The sequence below is a fragment of the Mirounga leonina genome, unplaced genomic scaffold, assembly GCF_011800145.1.
Source record: "Mirounga leonina isolate KUSES-001 unplaced genomic scaffold, KU_Mleo_1.0 Mir_168, whole genome shotgun sequence".
Taxonomy (NCBI): domain Eukaryota; kingdom Metazoa; phylum Chordata; class Mammalia; order Carnivora; family Phocidae; genus Mirounga; species Mirounga leonina.
The window spans coordinates 50211309-50233138 of NW_023270426.1; the positions used below are offsets into that span (position 1 = coordinate 50211309).

At 41.8% G+C, this 21830-nt stretch overlaps 1 long non-coding RNA gene across 1 annotated transcript; it reads right to left on the minus strand.

Moving 5' to 3' along the window:
• Positions 1 to 11055: 11055 nt before the first annotated feature.
• LOC118016934 lies at positions 11056 to 21540 on the minus strand. Its single transcript, XR_004680977.1, has 3 exons — positions 21453 to 21540; positions 12617 to 12656; positions 11056 to 11533 (listed from the first exon to the last, which is right to left on the minus strand). It is a non-coding gene; the product is annotated as an uncharacterized LOC118016934 (long non-coding RNA).
• Positions 21541 to 21830: the final 290 nt, after the last annotated feature.

Here is a 21830-nt window from a genome sequence, read left to right on the forward strand (position 1 = left end):
TACAACATGAGAGACTGCCAAAGGTTACACAAACTACAAAGCCATGCTCTTGTTGGTGAATGATTCAGATAATTACAATGAAAATAACATCACTAAGGTTCATAAACTGAAACTAATATTAAAGAAAACAAATGAAGCTTTACTGTGTGGGAAAAGAACGTAAGATTCTAGCCTAGAATCTTAGAATCCTATAGTTGGAAACTGCCTTAGAGCTCATCTAGTTCAGCTACCCATCTGATGCAAAAATTTCTTCTGCAACGTTCTTGACAAGTGGTCATTCAGCCTTTCCTTGTTCATATCCAGTGTCCAAGAATGCACTACTGCTGTTGAGTCCAAATTTGCCTTTCTGAAGCTTCCACTTGTTGACTGTTTTCTAGAGCTTTTAAATCAATTTGGTCACTCCCTATACTACTTCAGTTGGTTTTTTAAAATATAATAGGGGCACCTGGGTGGCTCAGGTGGTTGAGTGTCCAACTCTCGATTTCGGCTCAGGTCATGCATCAGGAGATTGAGCCCCACATCAGGCTCCATGCTCAGCGGCAGTCTGCTTGGATATTCTCTCCCTCTGTCCTTTTCCCCACTCGCACTCTCTCTAAAATAAATAAATAAATCCTTAAAAAATATATATCAAGCACTTATTGAGGGCTTACTATATTCTAAGCATTGAAGTAGGTATTTTATACGAACTGTCTTATTTAGTGATTACGAGCATCAACTCTGGAGCCAGACTTTCTGAGTTAGAATGGCTTGGCCATGTACTAGCTTTATGACTTTAGAAAAGTCATTTAACCTCTCTGTGGTGCCTTGGTTCCTCAACTATAAACTAGGGATAATAATAATCATGCCTACATGATAGCGTTGTTATTCAAATTAAATGCTAGTACATGTAAAGTGTTTAGAACAGTGCCTAGCATGTGATAAACACTACAAAAATGTTGTTGCGCTACTCACTGCTATTATTTCTATCATAACCTCATTTTACAGATGAGGAGGCTGAGGTTTAGTGACGAGATTAGGCCACTTAAGTACAGGATTTTCAATTATCATTAAATCACATCAGGAATTGATTATCCAGTGTTTGCTATTTCTTGTATATTTGCTGTTCCATTTAGCTTTGTGTATTCATCTACTTAAATAGATTCAATTCTGGGGACTCTTTTCAGTGTTCAACTTTCTCTAAAAGTTTAGAACCAAGAGTATGCCTTCTCCAAAAGAAGCACTCCTAATGTTATATTCTCCCATGAAACAAAATCATTCAGCATTAATCCAGAGATGATACAAGTGTGTTTAGAAAACAACATTATAAAATGTATCAAGAGGGGTGCCTGGGTGGCCCAGTTGGTAAGCATCTGCCTTCAGCTCAGGTCATGATCCCAGGGTCCTGGGATTGAGCCCCTCATCAGGCTCCCTGCTCAGCAGGAAGCCTGCTTCTCCCTCTCCCACTCCCCCTGCTTGTGTTCCCTCTCTCGCTGTGTCTCTCTGTCAAATAAATAAAATCTTTTAAAAAAATAAAAATAAAATGTATCAAGAATCATAAAATTTTTCAAAGCCTTTGATTCAGTAATCCCACTCTTGGAAATTTACTCTAGGGAAATAATTCAACAAATCAAGTAAGCTGTGTACCTGCAAGTCTTTCTCATGGCATTACCAGCTCCATCCCACAAAAATATATTAGGGGTAAAAATTAGGGGTATAGCTAGATAAATTATGATAAATAGACAGGAAAATTATGTAGTTAATTAAATAAACATTATGACATATGAAAACATGGAAGGAAGTTGGGTTTTTTTTTTTAAGATTTTATTTATTTATTTGACAGAGAGAGACCCAGCAAGAGAGTGAACACAAGCAGGGGGAGTGGGAGATGGAGAAGCAGACTCCCCGCTGAACAGGGAGCCCGATGCGGGGCTTGATCCCAGGACCCTGGGATCATGACCTGAGCCGAAGGCAGACGCTTAGCTGACTGAGCCACCCAGGCGCCCTGGAAGGAAGTTTATGATATTAAATGGAAAAAGAAAACCCAAAATTGAGTTATAATGGAAATTATCACTATTAAAAACATGTATTCTTGAAGACAAAACTGGGAGAAAATACCTCCAAAATGGAAATAATTCTGTTAAAATGGTACAATCACTAGTTCACTTTTAAAAAAATTGTTTTTATGTTTATACAATAGAATGCTATATAGCAATGAAAATGGACTAAAATTACATGTATGAATATGAATACATCTTGAGCAAAAAAAAGTTTCAGAAAGATACATATGACATGATTCCATTTATACAAAGTTTTTAAAATTTATAAATGCCACACTATGTATTATTTGGAGTTGCAAACATACACACATATGTGATAAAAGTTTAAATATTTGAATGGAAACACTAAACACCAAATTTAGGCTAGTGATTACTTCTGGGGCTAGGGAGGGAAATGTGACCAGGAAGAGATGACTTCTTAAACTCACTGGAGAGTAGACAGACTATTTAACAATATTATCTTCTACCAGTGGTTCTCAACTCCCCTGAGGAGTTTATTAAAAATACAGATGCCTGGGCCCCACCACTATAGATTCAGAGTCAGCTGGTTTAGGGTAAGGCCTGGGCCTCTGTCATTTTAAAAGCTCCCAGGAAATTCTAATGAGCACTGAGTTCTCACCCCTCAAAGAGAGTTGAGAAGTGATGTATTTTTTGGATAGCTAAAATATATAATAATGATTAAAATTGATCTTTCATGTTGATATATTGTTTGAGCAATAAAAACACGATTTAAAAAATATGTATCTTGGGGCACATGGGTGTCTCAGTCATTAAGCGTCTGCCTTCGGCTCAGGTCATGATCCCAGGGTCCTGGGATCGAGCCCCGCATCGGGCTCCCTGCTCGGTGGGAAGCCTGCTTCTCCCTCTCCCACTCCCCCTGCTTGTGTTCCTTCTCTCGCTATCTCTCTCTGTCAAATAAATAAATAAAATCTTAAAAAAAATAAAATAAAATAAAATAAAAAATATGTATCTTGGATTTTGCTTGACTCTAAATTAGAAAACCCTGCAGCTCTGCGGGATCCCTGCTGCCCACAGTGCAGAGAACCTTATGTGTGCATTATGGAGGAGTGGAACCAGTACAATTTAAATGGTCATACCAGCAACAGCACAACTGAAAATGACACTCCCACGGGATTGTTTTCCCGGCAGAGTGAATTTCACAAGAGCTCCCTTCTAGAAGGCAACTTCGGCAACCAGCAGCTTCCTCCTCCTCTAGGCCCCTCTCTCACCACTGTAATAAAGGAAAAAAGGGAGAGAAGCCCATCTGTTCTGTCTCTGCAAGGCAGACTTGTCAGATTTCCATGATGCCAGGCCAGCGGGTAAAGTGGCAGAATCACCCTGTGGGCCAAAAGGAGGATAACCAATTGCCTTCTAAGGCAGTGTGCCCTGGGGATGGTCTTGAATTCAGGAACAGAAGCCAAAGGAAGCTTCAGTGGCCAAGTTCTGGCCGCAGGTTAAGTAAATGAGGAAAAAGGAGCCCAGGAGCACTGACAGGTCTAACCACCCCACTCACCAGCTGTTCGCCCTCCCCAGCCTCTCCCTCTTCTTTGTTCCTTGCCTGTAGGCTCTTTGCATGGACTTCTGTCCTTATTCTTCCAGGTTTTCTTTAGAAACCAGAGTGGGGAGTGTGAAGGAGTGGATGTCAGGCAGAGATAAAGCAGTAACTTTTATAGCAGGACAGACAATAAAATAAATGAATTGTAGGAATGTTAAGGAAAGAGCCAAATTAACAGAACAACCTTTATGGACAGAGCTGTAGTCTCTTAGCAACTTAAAATCAGGTACTCTTAAAGACAAAAGAAATGACCTCTTTTGGTAAAACAATAGCAACTCACTATTGCACTATTTACTGCACAATCTGTCATCAGTGGAACCAAAGTTCTGACAGGACATTCGACACCTGAGGTCCTGTTAGTCCAGGATCTCGGCACACCAGAGTGAATATTCTTACTAAGGAACCTGAAAATCCCACTGGGTCATGGAGGGTTAAGCATGGGATTAAAAGAAAGAAGAGACAGAGGGGAATGAAAACAGCATGGCTGAAATTCATTTTATTGAAGGACCCAAGATTTTTTTTTAAGAATTTATTTATTGGGGCGCCTGGGTGGCTCAGTCGTTAAGCGTCTGCCTTCAGCTCGGGTCATGATCCCGGGGTCCTGGGATCGAGCCCCGCATTGGGCTCCCTGCTCAGCGGGAGGCCTGCTTCTCCCTCTCCCACTCCCCCTGCTCATGTTCCCTCTCTCGCTATGTCTCTCTGTCAAATAAATAAATCTTAAAAAAAAAAAGAATTTATTTATTTATTTGAGAGAGAAGGAGAGAGCACGCACGTGCGTGCAAAGCACAAGCAGGGGAGGGGCAGAGGGAGAGGGCGAAGTGGGCTCAATGCTCAAGGGAGCCCCATGTAGGACTCAATCCCAGGACCCCGGGATCATGACCTGAGTCGAAGGCAGATGCTTAACGACTGAGCCACCCAGGCATCCCATAGAACCCAAGCTTTTTAAATTGGGTATTTCAATAAAATGTCCCAGCTAAGGGCGCCTGGGTGGCTCAGTTGGTTAAGCAACTGCCTTCGGCTCAGGTCATGATCCTGGAGTCCCAGGATCGAGTCCCACATCGGGCTCCCTGCTCAGCGGGGGGTCTGCTTCTCCCTCTGACCCTCTTCCCTCTCGTACTCTCTGTTTCTCATTCTCTCTCTCAAATAAATAAATAAAATCTTAAAAAAAAAAAAAAATGTCCCAGCTAAGATTGCCTAAGGAGTGCCATGTTGAAAACAGTGACTTCCTTTTCTTAGAAAAGGGAATGTGTGTCAGTGAGTGGTTCTTGTGGCTCCTTTGTGGGAAGAAGTTCATCTGTAAAGGCTCAGAAAAGAGGACTCTCAATTTTCTGTCAACTGGAAGAACAGGATTAATTCAGAGTTAATTAAATCAGACAGATGTACGTGGAAACACACGTGGGCAAAACAGGAAGGGCAAGTAATACTACAGCTGCTATTATGCCTGGCATTCAACTTTTTTTTTTTTAAGATTTTATTTATTTATTTGACAGAGAGAGACACAGCCAGAGAGGGAACACAAGCAGGGGGAGTGGGAGAGGGAGAAGCAGGCTTCCCTCGGAGCAGGGAGCCCGATGCGGGGCTCGATCCCAGGACCCCGGGATCATGACCCGAGCTGAAGGCAGACGCTTAACGACTGAGCCACCCAGGCGCCCCGGCATTCAACTTTTCAACATTTATTTCTCCAATGCTAATCATCCTAGCATCTGAAACAAAAGCTGAGGGATTAAGCTCTGTTCCAAGAACAGTTTTGATAATATTAATTATGTTGATAAACTCAGAAACAATAAAAACAAATCAGGCCACACTTCAATTCCAGTGTTTGCCAAAAACACCCCAATAACAAGAGAAAAATTATTTTCAGGCTTCTAAAAGGAGTCTAGCCATGAAGACCGAAGCAGAAAAACTAAAAGCTCTAGAAAGGAAAAAGAACAAAGCGTTTTGCTATTTCCATAACTTTTGTAGTCATTTTAAAGGAAAGGAACACTTTAATGACTAATATGTACCAGTGGTTCTCTGGAATTATGTGACTAAGTTATCTGACAGGAATTTGCCTCGCACTTAATTAGTCGTTTGTGCCATCATCAAGCAAAGTATGCCAAGACTTTTGCATAAGCTGATGTCTTCAGAAGCAAAGACCAGTCAGACAAGTTTCCAGATAGAAGTAAAAATAAATGCAAAAAAACGTAGAGACCAAGATTACATGGAGAAGACAGAGCTTGTCAACAAAGAGAAGACATGTAATTCTTGGTCCCATGTGTATATTAATACTCGTAGTCCAATTAAAAACCCAAATTAATTTAAAAGTTCAACAAATCAATCAAATAAATTAAAAACTTACTCTCCATTATCATTTGGATATCTAAGTATACTACTTCATCATCTATAAACATGACAATAACAGCTTATATATATGAGTTTCTTTCACATCAAGATGTCAAATGGTTATCTCATTAATCTCGTACCACTGTGAGGAAAATTGAAAAAGTGATGACAGTCCCATCAGTAAGTACATATAATCTAGAACATTGTTTTCTAAACCGGGTCACAGGCATAAATACAGAGAACAAACTGATGGTTACCAAAGGGGAAGGGGGGGAAGGGGAATGGGCAAAATGGGTGAAGGGGAGTGGGAGATACAGGCTTCCAGTTATGGAATGAGTAAGTCATGCTGATAAAAGGTACAGCATAGGGAATGTAGCCAATGATATTGCAACAGACGGTAGCTACACGTGTGGTGAGCACAGCATAATGTACAGGCTTGTTGAAATCACTGTGTTGTACACCTGAATTAGTCTAACATTGTGTGCCAACCATACTTCAGTAATAAAATAAAATAAAAGAAGATGAAGATAAAATAAACCGGGCTACAGATGTTAGGTCTGTTAAAAAGAAAACAACAGGCCCCAAATGCTGTCACTTAGGCCAAGTCCACAAGTCAGGGCTTAATACCTAATCTAACTGCAGTTTCAACCTCCCCCAGAAAGGTAGTCTTACCAGTCAGTCAGGAGTTTACTGATCACCGAAGAGTGTGCCACAGGGACCCTCTTCACCCCCCAGGGAAAGATGAAGTAATCTGCATGATAAGACCCCTGCTTTTCCCACAAAGGAAAACTGACCTTGCCTGGAACAATGTTTTCTGTTGCTAGTAACTTTCTTGCCCCCACCTTGCTGTAAAAACCTTCCATTTTGTACAAATTCTCAGAACCCCCCTCTACTTATTAGACAGGATGCTGCCTGACTCATGAATCTTTTTTTTAAAAGACTTTATTTATTTGAGAGAGAGCGAGAGAGAGCATGAACAGGGGTCAGCGGCCGAGGGAGAAGGAGAAGCAGACTCTCTGCTGAGAGAGACCCTGGGATCATGACCTGAGCCTAAGGCAGACTTTTAACCGAATGAGCCACCCAGGTGCCCCTAAGTGCTTAATTATTGTTAAATATTATTTCTGAAAGGCCCACTAGGAGTATCTAGCACAGTTACAGTTTCTAGCCTTGCTAAATTGAGAATGTTTTAGGGCTGTCTATATCCTGGATCCTTTTCTAGGTCTTTCTTAATTTAAGAATCTTGAGAAACCAGAATTCTCTTCCTTGGCCCAAGCAGACACTCTCCCAACCCAGTAATCCTGAGGACAGAGACCGGGGTAGAAACTGATCTAAGCCACATCCCCAGTGTCCAGCCAGGGCCTGAAAAAGAAATGTTTGTGAAAGATTAATGCAGTAGTATCTCTAGAATTGTGATATGGAAATGACTTAGAGGTGATCATCTGATTGGGACTGAAGATTAGAGAGCCTGAATTGAGATTGCATTTGCTCTAGGAAATGTGCCTGGGTGGCTCAGTTGGTTAAGCGTCTACCTTTGCTCAGGTCATGATCTCAGGGTCCTGGGATCAAGCCCCAGGTTGGGCTCCCTGCTCAGCGGGGACCCTGCTTCTCCCTCTGTCCCTCCCCCCTGCTCATGTGTGCGCTCCCCCCCACCGCCTCGCGCTCTCTCTCTGTCAAATAAATAAATAAAATCTTAAATTTAAAAAAAAAGGAAATGATGGTGATCAAAGAGATGTGCTAGGGGCACCTGGGTGGCTCTGTCGGCTGAGTGTCCGATTCTTGATTTCGGCTCAGGTCATGTCTCAGGGTCATGGGATCAAGCCCCGCGATGGGCTCCCACTCAGCAGGAAGTCTACTGGAGATTCTCTATCTCTCCCTCTACCCCTACCCCTGCTTGCACACTCTCTCTCTCTCAATAAATAAATAAATAACATCTTCAAAAAAAAAAAAAGAGAGATGTGGCTAATGTCCCCTCATGTCAGCCCTTGAAATCACCAATGAATGAATATGTGAATGTATGAATATGTGAATAAATGAGTGAATGAAGATAGCAGAGCTCAAGCTCTGTCTCAGTAGATACCACCACTGGGATACAATCTCCAAGCAATGGAGGAGGAATCTCAAAATGGGACCTGAGATGGACTAATTCGAGGTAAATTGGGTATTAATGTATCTTTTTTATCTGTTGACACCCCTAACCTGGAGAAGTCTGCAGTCTCTCAGTGGAGAGACTTTCTCTCTCCCTTTCTCTCTCCCTCTGCCTCTCCCCCTGCTCATGCTCTCTCTCTCTCAAATAAATAAATAATCTTAAAAAAACCCACAATAATTAAGCACTTAAACACAGAAATGTTTCCTGATTTACATGCATCTAATACTGATTCTGTCCCTAATATAGAGTGAAACACTTTACAAACACACTGAAACATTTGCATGTGACTATGCAGAGAGGTCAATCTTGACTTCACAATATCTAATTGTGACTCCACAGAGAACTTGCCCAAGATCACACTGTTAGTAAGTGGGGAAGACAGGATTCCCACCCTGCTGCTATGGCCCTAGGCCCTAGGCCATGTACTCTTTTTTTTTTTCTTAACCACCATTCTGTATGAGTTGTTGGTGCTACTAGTTTCACTTGTCCTCCCATTCTAGAACCCTCTGCCATGCAATAATTACTTTGGAGGAGGAGTCCTCCGTGACATAAGGAAAATAATTCTTGACTGAGTAGTCTGTTCTTTTCCCAGCTCAGTTGATTAGCCCTGTGAACAAGGACAAGGGTCTTAACCTCATTACCTCTCAGTTCCCGCATCTAAAAAATGCTGACGTAGAAATGAATGGTCTCAAAAGTTCCTTTCATTCCTAAAATTCAAAGTTTTAAGAAAAAAAATATGTTCAGAATTAAGGAGCATATATTTTAAATTAAGGAGTACGTCATAGTTTAAATTACAAGTCTTAGTCTATAATGAAATGTTTGAGCCTGAGTATACCTTAAAGAAACCCTGTAGGATTTGTGTTTGTTCTTCCTAGAGGGCTTTAAAACATTGGATTTTGGTAAAATCTCAACTATAAAATGATCTCATTTCATTCACCCTTTTCAAGAGGATGAGTCCAGCTCTGGCCATCCTCGGACTCATGAAGCTCCTCTCCTGAGGCTGAGCAGACAGAGGTCACTTTCTGCTGTGGCATGTGGACACCTCTCTTGACATTATGACATGTAGGTAGTGGTGATGGCCAGGGTGGATGGGAAATGGAGAATAGCGGAATGCAGGCAGGTAGGAGTAAGATGGGTGGCAACAGAGGAGAGAGTGGGACCCACCTGACAGAGTGACACCTCCAGCTGCCCAAGCTCATGATCAGTGTTGACTTTGCATAAGGGAATCAAGCTTCACACATATTAGCATGGTGGTTCCCAACTTAGACACAACTTGTACTAACACCCTTCATCTGGCCTTAATGCCACTTCTTTCTTCTTCTCTTGCTCCAACTCTCAACTTCACGTGCTCAAACTGCTGCCTAGACAATATCTCAGAGCTGAGGGATCCTTGCTTGGACAGGAGTGGGGACAGAATGGGGTTGCAAAACAGAGTCTGATTTCTTGAGCCTCTTAAGCTAGGAAAGACCAAGAAAAAGAATCCAAGATGATGACATCTAAATAATCTCAGTTGTATGAAGCTGGACCCTGACACTGTACTAAATACTCATAGTGTTGATAACTAACATTCATTGAGAGCTTACGAAGTGCCAAGTATTGTACCTATATGTACTAACCCACTGTCACCCCATCAACCCTGTGAGATAGAAACTGATATCCCTGTTTTATAGATGAAGAATCTAGGCGGAGAGAAGTTAAATAAGAACTGTGTTACAAAGTCAGGTGGGCTGGTCAATGCTCCTAACTGCTGCCCTATGTTGCCTGGCTGCACAACTCTTCCCTGGAAACCCAGAATGCATCTTACAGATAAGGAAACTGAGGCCAGCAATGTTAAGAAGCTTGTCTACATCCATGTAGCTTAAAGGAGCTGTCAAGAAAACCCAGTGGCTCAGTCAGTTAAGCGGCCGACTCTTGGTTTCAGCTCAGGTCATGATCTCAGGGTCTTGAGATCGGGCTCTGCAATGGGCACAGAGTCTTCTTGAGACTCTCTGTCCCTCTCCTTCTGCCTCTCTCCTCTGCTCTCTCTCAAATAAATAAATCTTAAAAGAAAAAAAAGAGGACGGCTGGGTGGCTCAGCGGGTTAAATGTCTGCCTTTGGCTCAGGTCATGATCCCATGGTCCTGGGTTGAAGCCCTGCATCAGGCTCCCTGCTCAGCGGGGAGTCTGCTTCCCCCTCTCCCACTGCCCCCTGCTTGTGTTCCCTCTCCCCCTATGTCTCTCTCCGTCAAATAAATAAATAAAATCTTTGGAAAAAAAAAAGAATGCACACAACTGGGGCGCCTGGGTGGCTCAGTTGGTTAAGCATCTACCTTTGGCTCAGGTCGTGATCTCAGGGTCATGGAGTCCAGTTCCACATCAGGCTCCCTGCTCAGTGGGGGGTCTGCTTCTCCTTCTCCCTCTACCTCATCCCTTGCTCATGCTCTCTCTCTCAAATAAATAAAATCTTGAAAGAAAGGAAGGAAGGAAAGAAGGGAGGAAGAAAGAATGAAAGAAAAGAAGAAAGAAAGAAAAAAGAAAGAAAGAAAGAAAGAAAGAAAGAAAGAAAGAAAGGAAGAAAGAAAGAAAGAAAGAAAGAAAGGAAGAAAGAAAGAAAGAAAGGAAGAAAGGAAGAAAGAAAGAAAGAAAGAAAACCTTGAAACTCCTAGCTTCTACAACAGTAATTCTTCTCCTATCTTTTGCTGACTCTGACTGGATTGGGCACTGGGGACATGAAGGGGAAGTGTCTTGAGTTTCTAATTCTTGCTTCATGTAGAAGCTGTTCCATGTCCTTGCTAGTTTTGTTGCCCAGCTCTGGGAGGTTCTGGCTTTCCTGAGATGTGGCATGCAAATCATAGTCTGGCTAAATATCTCCATCAGCAGGGCCCAGGTAAAGGCCTACTGTCCTTCCTAAAACAGTTTACCCACTTTAAAAAAAAACCAAAAAGCCATTCCTCCTCAAGGATAAAAACATCTGCTACCCTGAGATGAACTTGCCCCAACTCTGATGAGCTTTTCTTTTTTCAAGGTATCACACACACACACACACACACACACACACCACAGAGTGCAGGCTCTTGAACCAGACTGAGAAAGGCCTAATCCCAGCTCTACCACTTAGTACTGGGGGGACAAGGGAAAGTGACTTAGCCTTTATGTGCCTCAGCTTCTTCCTCTGAAAAATGAAAATCAACCTCACAGGGTAGTTGTAAGGACCTACTGGGAATTAATACTTGTCAAGCATTTAATGTTAGCTGTTGTTAACAGGCAACATTAGTTCTGCAAAATTAACTCACCCTGAGAGATGGCTCATAAACGTCTTGCTAAGAAAACTTTAAAAATCTTTTAAGTCCAATCAGTGTGTGGCAATTACATGTCTGAAATGGTCCAAGACAGTCCAGCATGAACTTTAGTATTCCAAGATCCGGACTTTTCGGTCTTTCTCTCAGTGTAATCTGAAGATACAGCCTTCATTCTTCTAGAGCATCCTGGAGGTGACTATTAAAATGAAACACACACATAAAATAACACAACATAACATAACATAACGTAACATAAAAATACACACACATGTACTACCTTCTTGTTAGGAAAAACAATCATTTTCAAAGGTAGTATACTTATAGGAAAGTATATTAAGAGAACAGATAGCCCTCTGTATATATAAGGATCAGTACAGAGACCCAGGTGCACAGTGAAGGGGGTCCGGCACATTACTGTTTAGCCACACTGGCATCTGTTTGTTGAGCTAGACCCAAGCTTCTAAGCTTACCGAGCTCATTATCCTGTATGCATAACTGGCCCAAACTCTGAAGTTGCAGCCTTTTTTTCTTCTTTTTCCCTAAGCAAGATTAGATTCTGCCACAAAATATCCCTTATCCCCTATGTTAATTTCTGTGAAGGAATGACTGCAAGTATGGGTTTGCATAACTCCCTGTCCTGTACCCAGTGCCCAAGAAGTCAGGGGATGAGGGTGAAAGATTTGTTCTCCAGGTCATGTGAATTTCAACATTTCTGTGTGTCTTCAGAAAAATTTCTGCATGCCTTGTTTTAATCAAATAAAACATTTAGGTACATGTACATTGTTCTTTGTTTTGATTGATATGTTAACATATTATAAAATATGCCAAACAAAATCATGATAAACCTGTTAACTCAGAGGTGTTTAGCCCTCTCAATTAATTCATATCGATTTGTTTCAAATGCTTCATTTTCCTGATTAGATGGCAAAAATAGTTTGAGAAACTATCAAAATCAATCACCACTTGAAATGTATAGCGTAGGCCTTCTAAAAATGAAGCTATACCTATTTATGAGTTGAGAACCATATTATGGTTAAATCAGATAAGAGATAGGAAGCTGCAGTCAAATTTATTACATTCCATCTTCCTGAATAGCAATTTAAATTTAAATAAATTTTATTTAAATCAATTCCATCCTAAAGTATGTGCATCAGTGCAATCATGAATTGAAGAGGGAGCAGATTTGGGTAAATAGTACTCGGAGATTAGTAGGATGAATCAAAAAAAAAACTGTCATCTTGTTCTGATTAGTCAAAGAAAACATCAAAGAATAACTTACCATTTGGAGAAGTCTGTGATATGAAAAGTGACTTCGTGACCTCATAGAAGGGATATAATAGGAAGAAAATTTTCAAACTAATTTTGTCAAATCAATCCTACCAGATTTTCTAGACATTATATCAATTCATTTTACTTGGTGCTAATCAACTTTTATTATTTTAACAAGGGTAATAAGAAGAAATCCAAATATAGATTTCCAAGAAGTTAAATGAATTATTAATCAGCATTGTGAAATTTCAGCTTGTTTCCTTGTCATCAGCCTACATTTCAAATTCATATTTTCTAATATGCTTCAGGTTTTTATTCTAAGAAGCCATATCATCAAAATCAATAATTAATCCATATAAAATAGTTACATGAAGTTCTGACTCCTAGAAAAAATTCAGAGAGAAATTATTTGGACATAAAGAAGCCACTTTCTCGAGGCAACAAAATTTCTGATTTCTACTCTGCCACAGTTACAGACTGAGTATGGATATTTATAAAATTAAATGGATATAATGGCATTTTTCTTTATCATCAGCACCAGAATCTTCTTTCATTGAATTTACTTCCATTCTCTTGCCTGCCTCTGACCTGATCATTCTCTGATAGCAAAGACAGTTTTTTGTTTGTTCTGGGTGTGGTCTCATCCATGTTGGGGAGAACAGCCGAGCAAAGCAGGATGCACGTGTATGACCAAAGCAGACGAATGCTAGCAATTTTATGGGTTTTCTACTCAGTGGTGCTTCATTTTAATTTCCTGTGATTTATGTCTTAATCCTTAATTGCTCCATTTTGCAATCAGCCACCAGCTGCAGATAATGCAGGTCACAGTCACCAGATTAGTCAGCCTCACACTCCTGAGACCATTCTGCACATTTGCCAACAGCGTTCAGAACAGAAGCCACTAAAGGGTCACACTAGGCAGATAGTTGGGTAAGAAAAGCTGGTTTTAAAGCCATGGTTCTCATAGTGTGATCCCTGGGCTAGCCGCTTCAGCATCACATGAGAACTTGTCAGAAAAGCAAATTCTTTAGCCCCACCCCAGACCTAGTGAATCAGAAACTCTGCAAGTGGGGTCCAGCAACCTGAGTTTTAACAAGCCCTACAGGTGATTTTGATACACACTGAAATTTGAAAGCCATTGAATTAGACTGATTCTCTAACGTCATGATGTTTTTTAAATGGATGATGTGTTGTTTTTATCATAATGTTTCAAAGAACCCAAAATAATGTTCACATTACATTGTTTTGTATATAGCTATGAAAAATTAGGGGAAAGGTATTTGGGCATTTGTGGGTATTTTTTAAAGAGCATAATATTTTAAAACACAACCAAATTTATTTATATTTATAGGCATGGAGTTTTGGTAGAGAAAAGATGTGAATCCCTTTTCTAAGACCTACAACCCACTGAGGCAAAGACTCTGTGGGAAGCAGTTTCCAGACACTTGTATCACCATCATCACAATGAGGTACACTCATCCATCCATCCAGCCAGCCAGCCAGCCAGCCATTCAATAGAAAACCTGAGCTCATCTGTGCCTGGTAAAAATCCTTGCCCTCACAGAGTTTACATCATTGCTTCACCAGGCCAGGAGGAGTCAGGACTGACCTCCCAGGGCAGCTTAAATTGAGGAGCATGCATGTTTAGTGAACATAGGACAACCACAGCCTTCCCCACTCCCATCCTTTTCCCCACTCTTTTCCTTTACTGGGATCTCCCAAAAGGGTGTAGATGCCAGCCTCCAGCATGGAATTTGGCATAATCAATATTGACTACTGCATTTAGAGAACTATTATGAATGAATTCAAGAATTAATGAATGAAAAAACAGGTGCACCTGGGTGGCTCAGTCATTGGGCGTCTGCCTTCGGCTTGGGTCATGATCCCGGGGTCCTGGGATCAAGCCCTATGTTGGGCTCCCTGCTCGGCGGGAAGCCTGCTTCTCCCTCTCCCACTCCCCCTGCTTGTGTTCCCTCTGTCACTGTCTCTCTCTCTCTCTCTGTCAAATAAATAAATAACAAATAAATAAATAAATAAAGATACTGATTTAAAAAAAAAAAGAATGGGGGCACCTGGGTGGCTCAGTCGTTAAGCGTCCGCCTTCGGCTCAGCTCATGATCCCAGATCCTGGGATCGAGCCCCACATCAGGCTCCGTGCTCAGCAGGAAGCCTGCTTCTCCCTCTCCCACTCCCCTTGCTTGTGTTCCTTCTCTCGCTGTGTCTCTGTCAAATAAATAAATAAATCTTAAAAAAAAATTTATAAAAAAATAAAAAATAAAATAAAAGAATGAATGAAAAAACATAACAAATAATGAGTACTTTTCCTCTTTATCAGACTTTTTAAATTTTTAAAATCTTATTCCTTGCCTGGGTATAGTCTGTTGTTGTTGTTGTTGTTGTTTTTAAATGTTTTATTTATTTATTCATGAGAGTCAGAGAGAGAGAGAGAGAGAGAGAGAGAGAGAGGCAGAGACAAAGGGAGAAGCAGGCTCCCCGCCTAGCAGGGAGCCCGATGCGGGACTCGGTCCCAGGACCCTGGGACAATGACCTGAGCCGAAGGCAGACGCTTAACCATCTGAGCCAACCAGGCGCCCTAGTCTGTTGTTGTTGAGGGATTTTTGGTTGTTGTTTTATATTTTTAATGAGAATAGTGTTATTTTTTTTTTAAGATTTTATTTATTTATTTGAGAGAGAGAGAATGAGAGACAGAGAGCACGAGAGGGAGGAGGGTCAGAGGGAGAAGCAGACTCCCTGTTGAGCAGGGAGCCCGATGCGGGACTTGATCCCGGGACTCCAGGATCATGACCTGAGCCGAAGGCAGTTGCTTAACCAACTGAGCCACCCAGGCGCCCCGAGAATAGTGTTATTTTTATGGGAGTATTTTATGGTAATATAAATACATAGAACTACTTTTTCTATAAAATAAATTTAGGCCATATAGTAGCTTCCAATAAGAGATAAATATATAACACATTTATTGGGATAGAAATATAATACCGAAACCATAAAAACAAGGAAGAAGCATATACTCTAGCCCCAAAGGCTAGCACGGTAACTGCGCATGATTATTAATTCTATTTCTGCCAACCAGAAAAGGAAGAGTATACAATGTATTGCTCTTAGAGTGGGAAATGAGGAAACCAGTTTTTCAGAGGGTTTTTTTCCCCTAATACTAACCCCTAAGATAAAATAAACCCATCATGTGATACCTTATGTAAGGAGATGTTGTAGGATATGTTTTATAGAAAATCTGGTCCTTGCACTCTCTAAAAGATAAACTTAGGGGGCACCTGGATGGCTCAGTCAGTTAAGCGTCTGACTGTTGGTTTCAGCTCAGATCATGATCTCAGGGTCATGAGATCGAGTCTGTGCTCAGCGCAGAGTCGGCTTGTCCCTCTCCCTCTGCTCCTCCCCCGGCTTGCTCGCTCTCTCTCTTGAATAAATAAATAAAATCTTAAAAAAAAAAAAAAGGATAAACTCAATAATGGGGGTTCCAGAGAGGACTAAGTTAATGTTGCATAAATACAAATACATAGCTTTACAATAATCTAATGTGATACAAGGATGGATCTTAAGTCACCAAAAAGGAGATGGATAACAAGTCCTTTAAATAATCCTGGTAAGTGTCACTTTTCTCTGCTTAGGTTTGAAAAGAGTGACATCATTATAATTCAAGGTTGTTCTCCACCTAAATTGTAGTGTTAGAATTTTATGCTGCTGACTGATAGAGGATACATAAATCTGTACATCAAGCAAGCCAGTGGCAAGGCTGCCATTCTAGTAAGCAAGTTGAAAACCCCGCCCCAAACTTTCTGCTCTGAGGGAAGGTGGACTGCAGAATACCTGAGCCACAGCCAGAATTTTTCTTCAAGAAACACCTTTGCCTCCCTTCTAGGACCTTGGTGAGGTCATGGGATTTATCTTCCTAGCAATCATGCTTGGGTAGGGCCTGACGTACGTAAGCTTGACCTGGAAATTCTTCAGAGCAGGTATCATCAATGTTGCCACTCAGCCATAAAAAAAAAAGTCCAGTACTGTTCCTGTGGAACATTTGATTCCGAACAGCATAATTTCCTGAAGTGCCTGCCAGAGTGAATTAGCTGCAAAATAGCCAGGCACCTGCATAACTTGACCTGCTACATGGAGCTCTTTGAATTCTGGTGAATGACTACAGAAGGCAGCAATTGAAACTTGAGCCATTCTTTCTGGCAGAAGTTAGGTAGTAGAAACAATTGTTTATAGAGATCCCCTCCCCCGAGCCCATAATACATGCTATTAAAACTACATCAAAATCACACAGAAGTATAGCTGTATGATTTGCTCTGGCAAAAAAAAACCCGTGTTCTAGTCATCAAAAATGGCCTCCTAGAGACTGTTGTTTGATCTCACAACCTTTTCTCGGCTCCCTTAAATTTTGAAAGGGCATCAAAAGGAAGGTATTTAAAGTCTCATAGTTAGGGATCTATATTAAGCCCTGTGACGACCAACAGTAAGGATTGCCTGGTGAGTGAACAGGTTTGAACTGGTTTGTAGGGCAAACCTTTTTTTCAGGGGGAAGGGCTACCCTCAAAGTCAGTTTCCCGCTAGTGGTGGGAGTGGTGACCCCTGCAAAGTCTCCAGGCTCTGGACAGCTACCACCTATGTTCAGGCTGCTTTTGCCAAGGCACATTTGTCCCTGAGCCATATGAGACACTGTTATGCTTGCTGCATAAAACAGGAGCCCAATGGCGGTCACGGTCTGCTGCCGCGGTAGGTCCCATGGTGGGTTCAGACACACCCCAGCCCAAAGTGCCTTTTTGCAAACACCGAGAGCCTGATGTACCTGCCAACCTGCTCAAAAATGGTGAGGCCTGGTGCTGATCCCACATTCATTGTGAGACCTGGCCTTATAAGCCATAAAATACAAAACTGAGTAGACTTGAGAATGTTCAGTCATTTTCTTAGACAAAACACAGAAGGAATCTCTGTTCTCCCCCCACAGTTATAGGCTAGAAGATGATAAATCTCTGTAATCCATCTCTGACATATTTTCACATAGATGCTATTTATAAAAAGTTGTTGTCAGTTGTGTTAAGTCTTTGCTTGATTTGGGTTCATCTCTTTGGTCGATTTATTTACATTAATGTTTGAATAGGTATAAAATTCAAAAAGTACAAAACGTAATAAAAAAAATCTTTCCTTCTTATGTGTTCTTATATATCCTCCCAAATATCCCATTATGATCTCCAGAAGTATCCACTGTTTCCAGTTTTCTTATGTATCCTTCTTAAGATTTTCTATGCATACATTTAAAAAAAAAAAACCCACACACAACAAAAATAGCAGAGCATATACCTTTCCTGCTTCTTGATTCTTTTTACTCAACAGCATACCTTGACCATCACTTCATATTAGTATAAACAAATCTGCTGCATTCATTTTAAGATTTTATTTATTTATTTGAGACAGAGAGAATGAGAGCACATGAGAGGGGGGAGGGTCAGAGAGAGAAGCAGGCTCCCCGCCGAGCAGGGAGCCCGATGCGGGACTCGATGCGGGACTCGATCCCGGGACTCCAGGATCATGACCTGAGCCGAAGGCAGTCGCTTAACCAACTGAGCCACCCAGGCGCCCTCTGCTGCATTCATTTTAAAAGTTACATACTGTGGGATGCCTGGATGGCTCAGTCAGTTAAGCATCTGCCTCCAGCTCAGGTCATGATCCCAGGGTCCTGGGATTGAGCCCCACATCAGGCTCCCTGCTAGGCAGGGAGTCTGCTTCTTCTTCTGCCCTTCACCTCGCTCATGCACGCACTCTCTCTCTCAAATAAATAAATAAAATCTTTTAAAAAATAAAAAATAAAAAAATAAAAGTTACATACTGGGGCGCCTGGCTGGCTGAGTCAGTAGAGCGTTTGACTCTTATCTCGGGGTTGTGAGTTCGAGGCCCATGTTGGGTGTAGACATTTCTTAAATAAAAATCTTTTAAAATAAATAAATAAATAGAAGTTCCATAGCATTGCATCTCATGGTTAGACTCTTAACATTTAGGCTGTTTCCTTTGTATTATAAACCAAGCTGAGGTTAGTATCCTTGTATTTTTCTTGCCTGCATATGTGAATACATCCATGAGATCAATTTCTAGAAGTGCAATCACTAGTGAAAGAATAGGCCTGTGTTTAATGTTAATGACCGTTGCCAGATTGTCTCCCAGAGGGCGTAGTCATCACTCTCCCACTACCACTGTGTCTGAGTGCCTGTTTCTCCACTCTGCGACCAATCAAGTATGTTAGCAAACTTTGTTGTCTTGGCTAATTGGATAAGAGAAAAAAAAATTTTTTTTTTTTAAGATTTATTTATTTGAGAGAGAATGAGAGAGCACATTAAAAGGGGGAGTGTCAGAGGGAGAAGCAGACTCCCCGCTGAGCAGGGAGCCTGATGCGGGACTCGATCCAGGGACTCCAGGATCATGACCTGAGCCGAAGGCAGTCGCTTAACCAACTGAGCCACCCAGGCGCCCGAGAAAAATTTTTTATCTTTGTAGTTCAAATGAAAATTTTATTCCTCCTTTCCTATTTTTATACATCTTGTTTCTTTTCTTGCACTGCAATAGCTACTACCTCCAGAACCGTATAAAATAATCATGATGACCTTCGTGGGAAGGAGGCTGGTGTTTCCTATGAAGCATGATTTCAGCTCTCGGGTTGATACATAGGGTTATTTTGCCACGTTGAGGAGGTATCTATCCCCAATATTTTTATGTTATCAAGAGGTTTATTTTTATTTCTGTATTTACTGGGAATAGAACTTGAATTTTTTCAAATGCCTTTCAGCATCTGATTTTACTCTGTTTAACCCTTCTCACCCCAACTCAGCAATGTATCTTGGTATTTCTGTATTCAGTACCTCACTTGTTCTTGGCCATCCGATCAGCTACTTGCCTTCACCTCACACGGTAGTGCTCCACACAGATTCCTTCACCCACCTTCCAGGTGCTAACAGCTCATACCTGTATCCCTCCCTGTGAATTTTTCTAGGTCACAGGCACTGCCCAGTCCTAGCCCAAGGTTGTACCCCGGCTGGCTGATGCATAAGGGCAAAGAGGTATCCCCAAGGCCTCAATTCAGAGACCCCTCTAAAGAACCATCCCAGTTCCACAGCACCTCACGGAATAGGCTGAGGCCTGGGGTTGCAACTGCATCATGAGTCAGCTTCTCCCCGTGTCCCAGGTCTGCCTGCCCCACTGTTTACAGGTGTATCTCCTCAGAGTACTCCTTAATAAATCTTTCGCCTGTGACTCTGTCTCCAAGTCTGTTCCCGAGGATCCCAATCTATGACAGAAAGAAACCTGTGAACCCCTTTGTGATAGATATTTTCCCCTTGTCCTTACAGATCTCCACTCTTTCCCACCTGACCTTCTGCCCCGGAAGGCTCACTTGTGTGGAAAACATTAACCGGGTTCCTTGCCCACTGGCTTTCTGTTGGATTTAGCCGCTGGAGTGCCACAGAAGATTTGAGGACGGGAGAAGAGTAAGGTTGGATATTTATTCCCTGACCCAAGTGGGATGTGTCATTTCCTTGATGGAGGGTCAGTGCTGCTGTCAAAGTGGCCGATTCTACATGACTGTCCTTTCGTGTTCTGGCAACATCTGCCTCCTTTTGTCCCCTCAAACCCAAAGATGGTGAAAACGTTATTGCCACTATCACGGGTGGTCCTCTACACCAGCCACAACTTTCATTTTTTTTCCAGCCACCCCTCTTAAACTAGTCTTCCTTGTGAATAAATGCTCCTTAAATTTTCCGGATTTGATTATGCCATCTTACTTCCTTTGGGGACTGAGATTAATACACACCCATCAGGTATAAGGAACAAGCTGAGTTCCCCCATGGCTTCCTCCCTGCAGTGGCAAAGTTTAAACACAGGACAAAGAAGAGGAGGCAAGTACATAACAGTAGTAGTAGCTAATATTTACCGAGCGCTTATTATGTGCCAGTAATGCGAAATAAACAACAAACCCGGGCTTAAGACAGACTTCATTTGAAAGGATTATTGCAAAGATGGGAAGTAGGGGAGGAAGGGGCTCTTGCAATAGAAGAGAGAATTCTCTGGCAATAAGATTTGCAAGTTTCTCAAGGGCGAGGCAAAATGGGTTTTTCTTTTACAGAGTGGGTAAACAGGCTAGAAGGAATCTGAAGTGGGCAAGTGGGATAAAAGGGTGAAGTGCCTGATCTGACAGTAGATTAGAGAATGTTTTACCCTGAGGTCCACCTATTTTTGGGAGAAGCTGTTAAGGAAGGGCTGCATGCTAGTACAGGCCAAGGATGAGTCAAAGTCCAGGGGCCTGGGGTAAAGAGACAATCCTAATCAACGTTTGTTTAACAAGCATTTTGTTCTGACTGATTAGTGGGGAGAAAACAGCTCAGCTAATTATTTATGAGACAAAGAATGGGAATTTGGAGGGTCTGTGTCTGGACTTTATCACAAGTAAACAAGGGAGCATTCATGAGTGTTAGGTAAGTCCTATGGGGTAACGATGGTTCTTTGCAAGAAACCATTTTCCAGAACACAGTGGGTGGGGGGATTTCTTTAACCATTGCTGCTTTCCAGGATCATAGGGCTCAGGTAAAATTCAACACTGTCAGCACTAGCCTAAGAGTTTTACATGCATTATCCTGTTTAATCCTCTCAACATCTCTGCTTACATAAGTCTATGGAATGGTTAAGAGGATACCAATAAGACAAACTCAGGCAAGGGCAACCTTCTCGGGTCCCCTCCCTTTTTGGGAGCTTTGTACTATCGCTCAGTATACTTTGCTTTGCTGCCCACCAAAAAAAAAAAAAAAGACAAACTCGGGTAAGTTACTTACCTTCAGTCTCTTCTCTGTAAAAATAATGGTTCTGCAGCTCCTGATGTACAGCAAGTGTTCAACAAATGTTAACTATTGGGCCGCCTGAGTGGCGCAGTTGTTGAGTCTGCCTTCGGCTCAGGTCATGGTCCCAGGGTCCTGGGATTGAGCCCCGCATCGGGCTCCCTGCTCAGTGGGAAGCCTGCTTCTCCCTCTCCTACTCCCCCTGCTTGTGTTCCCTCTCTCACTGTGTCTCTGTCAAATAAATAAATAAAATTTTAAAAAAAATGTTAACTATTATCACCATTATTATGCTCTTTTCAAATGAAGGAGGGGGAAGTGATTTATGTGGAGTGTTCCAATTGGATGGGGGCCCATGGCACAGGAAGTGAAAGAATT